We start from the raw sequence: 5,885 nt of genomic DNA, 5'->3' as shown, positions 1-5,885 counted from the left end.
GTCTAGCCTGATTTTAAAGCGCACCGCCCACCTCCTACTGCGCACCGCCCTCCTCTGCTCCTCACTGGCTGAGCTGGATGTCTCTCCTCTCATGCACTCCACCGGTTGGTGCATTTTGCATGTCCATCACCCTGCAGAAGCTTCACCCATTCATTCTTTTTTTCTCTATGAAGCAGGGTGGGTCAAAAGGGAGACCGGGATGAGGAGCGATTGGGCAAACATTACAGCAGCTCCCATCCGGAGTGCGCCATTGGCTCTCAAGCAGAGCAGGTCTGTCGGTTTCAGTCAAGGATTATGAAACCCCTCCAAACCCACGCTTTCGGAAAAAAAAACTGCCCACACCACTTTATGAATGAAAGGATGCGCTCATTGGTGAGAGCTGTGCGCGTCCTCCCGCCTCTCGGAGTGAGCTTGGAGACAGTGGGTTGGATAAAGTCTGTGCCAGTCTGTGAGGTCAGCCTGCTCCCACCTAGACATGAGTCACTCGGCTATTTTAGGTATTCTGTCTGCATCATACTGCTGATTTAAAGCACCAAATATCTGGAAGCAGGTGCAGTGAGGGCTGAGAGAGAGCCAGGGGTAAAATGCATTTCATTGCATTTCACTGTACACTGTACTTTTAAATGCATATGAAAAATAAACTTGAAACTTGAAACTTGAGGCATCTTTGCGCACAGATCCAGCTGCGTTACGCACGAGAAAAGTCTTCCACAATCTCACTCTGCTGCAACATGAGGGAGTGCAGCTTCCTCCAAAAAAACAGGAAAAACTACAACACCCAGTCCAACTTTGTCAGACTCTCGCGAGATTTACCCCCTCATCATAGTAAGTTCCCCATTCCCAAACATTGAGGATGAGATGTGATGTGTGTGTTACATAAACACTGAGACAGGCATGTGAATCTCCATCGCTTTTATTTCACTGTTTCACATTTTCCACGCACATGAATAAGCCAGTCATGCTTACAGATACTGGATGTTGCAGCACAACCGGCTGTCACGATTTTCTCCTTAGCAGCAGCGTCACTCCAAAGGCTGTTTTGCAATTTTTTTCTTTTTTTGGTAGTCTCAAACTCCACTCACCCCCTCTCCCGCCATTCTCCCTGTCTCTCTCTCTCTCTGTCTCTCTCACACACACCCAAACTAAACATGAAATTCTGACACACCGAGGCTCTGTTGCACAAAGCAAAGCCTGTCATGTGCTCAGCAGAAGGACAAGAGTATAAAAATGTGTCCACATGCTGACAGTCGTCGTGCTGCTGCTCGCATTCTTTGACACAAGTGGAGGGATCGAAGTCAACGTGACACCGAGAAGGAAGGAGCAGCAAGTTGTGTAACAATTTCAAGGGTGAAATTAAAATGTATTTCTGACCAGCTGCTTCTCATATAGTCATATAGTTAAAAATATATGTACAAAATTGTCACTTGTCACAAAATAATCTTCACAAAAAAATACTTTTACAGCACCAATTTTTCTATTGCACAGTCATGAATCTACAATTTGATAAATATCAACTTGCAGGCTCTAATATGGACCAGCTGCCTCTCAGTCATATAGTTACAAATATATGTTACAAAATGTCACAAAATAATCTTCACAAATACTTTTACAGCACCTATTTTTATTATTGCAGAGTCAATATTGTATATGAATCTACAATTTAATAAATATAAACTTGCAGGTTTTAAAATGTACCTAGTTTTTGCGCACAAATATTTGCCAAAATATTCATATATATAAACAGCACATACACAGCATTTAAGTGTAGTGTAATACAGCCATCAAAATTAATTTTTTTTAAGAGTATAGTCTCAAAGTGTGTTAAGACTGATAGCATTAAATACCATCAAATTTCACACACAGACATATGAGCACACACACACTTCTATGGGACGTTTTGAGAGTCAACCTTCACGTCTCGGTCGTGTCCTCGAAGCCAAAAGAGCTGAAAACAAGAGAGAAAATGTGGATTTAGTGGTGCACCATTTCCTGTGAAAATCTCCACATGTGTGTGTGTGTAATAATCTGCACGACTTTATTAAAGCACACAGAAAGTGCACAAACATATTAGAATATCAGCTTGTCCACCGCCTCGTAAACACACGTAATGTTGCATTTATTTCTTTTTATATTAAATACACACAAGAGAGGCATAAATAATGTTCCAGTTTGTGCCACAACGATACCACAAACTACAGCTTTTTTTTGCATGCACGAAAAGTATATTTACCCCTCCTAGTATCGATAGTCCTGAGCACACACACACTCACACACACACACACCACCTCCCCTAAATCCTGCAACACAAAGCTTTTCTCACAATGAAGTTTCTGCCCCCTCCTCCCAACACACACACTCTTCTCACCTTATCAGAGTCAACACTAACCCCCCATGTTCCCACACACACACACACACACACACACGAAATCTGACACTGCAACATGACAAAACAGATACTGCACCCATCACGTTACTGTCCATACATTAATCCAAATCTTATCTTATATTTCTTTAATTTTATTGATCAGAACAGAAAACATTTTTTAAGGTGAGTAAAAATTGCCATAATTTAAAAAGAGTCACATATACCAAGGCATCGTTTCGGACTAATGTTCCTCTGCTGATCATTTCTCAAACTGACAAAATAATACACTGAATTTGTTTTTATAATTTACGTTAATACATGCTGAAGTTTTGCTGGCAATATTGTAGTTTATACACAAACTTTGTCAGAGTTTACAGGACAGTTAATTACATGTAACGTTGTAATTCTGTGTGTGTGTGTGTGTGTGTGTGTGTCGCTGTCCACGTCTGTGGTGCTGAAACGCGTATTTCAGCACCACAGACGTGGACAGCGACACACACACACACACTTATAAAACTTCTCAAATGTAAATGATCGACTTCTGCTCTGCAGAGCCAGGTGTTTACATATCTGCACAAGCATCAAACACACACCTGAGAGAGAGACCAGCGACACACCACACTCCTGTCCTGTCCTGTCCTCCACACACAGCTGTCCCCCCTCTACAGTGATCCCATTTAGCTCATGATATGCACCTCTGACAAAGCATGCTTGTATCACCTTAAAAAATAACTTTTCAATAGAAGCAACACACAGACACATTCCTCTTTTACACTTCCAAAAGCTGCAACATTAACGGGAATAAAACAGTGCTCCAGCTGAGTTACAGTAAAATAATGCCACAGTCATAACTTTCCTTTCTTAACTGTAAATAACGACCAGCTCCTTTCACAAATATCTGGCCAGTGAGTCACATTCAGAGGCCTTACAAGTGTCTGACAAGCGACACATGCTTCAGTGCATCCTCTCAACAATATTACTACAGACTTTTACAATTATGGTTTTATTTTATTCTATACATACCCATAGTATATATATGTACACACATATATATATATATATATATAGTCCTGTTTCATCTGACGACAGCAACATTACAGCAACTGCATCTGAAGACATAGAGAACCGAAATGAGCTTAATTTTAATTTTAGCGTAAAGACAGAGCAAAACAGACAACAACATTTGAACCTTTTATTTTATATTTTCACGTCTGTACTTTATCAAAAATGTCAGTGGTCTAAGTCGATATTGACGGCCACGATTTCAGCTAAATATTTGTGCTTTTATTTGACAATTCTAAGCCTTTTTTTTAATACATAAAAACTCTCAGTTTTCACTCAACTTCAAAATACATTTTAATAAACTGGGAGCTGAGAACCTAATTTGTAGTGTGTGCTGGAATTTAAAAAATCAGTCTTCAGTGAAGTCTCAGTGGATATAATATTATCACATCAGCTGTGGTTTCTTATCAAATCATATTTTTTCAGCAGTTAAGTGTTTAAAAATATGACTAAGTAGAATTTCCATATGTGTGCAGTTTGACACAGTATATGTTGTTTGCTGTGATTATTTTGTGTATAACGTATAACATGAAACACGCAACATACCTGTGTGCATGTGTGTGTGTTATATCCAGTTATTCAGCTGCATTATATGGTGGCGTTTATCCTGCAAGAAAAGAGACACACAAAGAGACGTTACAAACCCTTTAAACTCACCGTGACACCGTACAGTAAACATTTTATAACACACACACACAAACACACACACACACACTGACAAACACGTAGCAAGAGAAACACACACTGATTTGGAAAAAGAAGGGCCAACACACACACACACACACACATTAAGTATTAAACAAAACAACATTTCCACATTTAACGTTTTGTCACGTCTGTTCACTCTGATCAAAGTCTCGCCTTCATATATATATATATATATATATATATATAGATAGATATACAGTATATCTATCTATATATATCTATATAGATAGATATATATACAGTATATATGAAGATATATATAAAGGCATATGTTGAAGTCCAACACACACTCCTCTCAATCGTGCATGTATGAGACTGATAAACTCATGGACTAAAAACATGGAGACACAATGATGTCTATGTATATCCACTCAAACACCCTCTCTCTCTCTCTCACACACACACACACACTCTTTCTCTCTCTCTCATACACACACACACACACACACACACACCGCCACGTGTAACACTCAAGTGTCCCTCTACTCTCTAATATATAATAAGATATAAACGGCAACAACAGAATTACAGTTTTGAAGATAACTCGGTCAAAAAGCGACATGTAAACCGTAAATTCATCAATAAAAGTTCATTAAACATCTTCTTTGCTAAATCCACATTGAAACGAACATAATAAATGACATGAAATGTAAAAGTGGGGGAATCGTTCTGCCTTATAATCTTGTCATGAATTAGTTTTCTCTCAAATAAGTTTTACATTTAAGCGTTTTTCTCCGTTTTGTATGTTAGATATAACAATAATATACATTATATATGAATACACAGTATAACGCAAAGTCACTGGTTTACACACACACACATGCTGGATTCATTTATCAAATATAATATATTAAAACATAAATGTCTCTTTATGTGTGTTTTGTTTTATAGTTGTATGTTTAAATAATTGTCTCTCAATTTCATATATTGAGGATGACGCACGGACACACACACACACGGACACACACACTTCCAGCCACAGTGACGAGTGTGTGTGACTCTCGGCAGACTTGGTGTGTGTCATTGTGTGTGTCTGTGTGTGTGTGAGTGTTTCAGACAATTTCAAGAACTTTTACAAAACAGTTCATACCAATTTTATCCAAATGCGACTCACAGGGATCATGTGTGTGTCACACTTTACCCTACGTGACGTTAAATGAGCCCACATTCATGTTTTACACTTAATAAAATCAATATCATAAACACACACCAACTTTTCATATATATGCATAGAAACTGAACACACACACACACTCTCTCACACACTCTCTCACACACACTCACGGACCGTCACTCAGACTCTTGTGATGATAAAGCTGGTAAATCACAAATTAAAACCACCGCTTTCTTTAAGAGAAATCTTGAGAAGTAAATTATAGTTTAAACTAAAATAATGTGCTAAAAATGTTGACATGTGACGTGATTTTACATTTGTTTTTAACACTGTATCAAATTCACATTTAATATAACATTCTACAGTTGGATATTTCATGTATAGGAGTCTATATATATATATTATAGAGTACGGTCTAGACCTGCTCTATATGAAAAGCGTCTTGAGATAACTTCTGTTATGATTTGACGCTACATAAAAATAAATTGAATTGTATATAACGTCATTACGCTGCGCCACCTCCCCTCATACAGACTCACACACACACACACACACACACACACACACACACACACTTTAGGACGGCTGAACTGGATAGATCAAGTGTTTGAGAAGTTACCACATCATCCAGATTAG

The 5,885-nt window shown here is 38.4% G+C and overlaps 1 long non-coding RNA gene across 2 annotated transcripts in view; it reads right to left on the bottom strand.

Annotated features, from left to right (window-relative positions):
* Positions 1–2,866: 2,866 nt before the first annotated feature.
* The window catches only part of LOC141766726 (uncharacterized), a 50,019-nt gene continuing 47,000 nt past the window's right edge, over positions 2,867–5,885 (bottom strand). The window contains exons 7-8 of one of the 2 annotated variants that reach the window (XR_012593675.1): positions 3,974–4,034; positions 2,867–3,474 (exon numbers count right to left, since the gene is read on the bottom strand). This is a non-coding gene — a long non-coding RNA (uncharacterized LOC141766726). The remainder of the gene's footprint in view (positions 3,475–3,973; positions 4,035–5,885) is intronic. The other variant, XR_012593674.1, reaches the window with a different exon arrangement.

Source organism: Sebastes fasciatus, chromosome 4 (genome assembly GCF_043250625.1).
Source record: "Sebastes fasciatus isolate fSebFas1 chromosome 4, fSebFas1.pri, whole genome shotgun sequence".
NCBI lineage: Eukaryota > Metazoa > Chordata > Actinopteri > Perciformes > Sebastidae > Sebastes > Sebastes fasciatus.
This window is presented reverse-complemented; position numbering and strand designations above follow the sequence as displayed.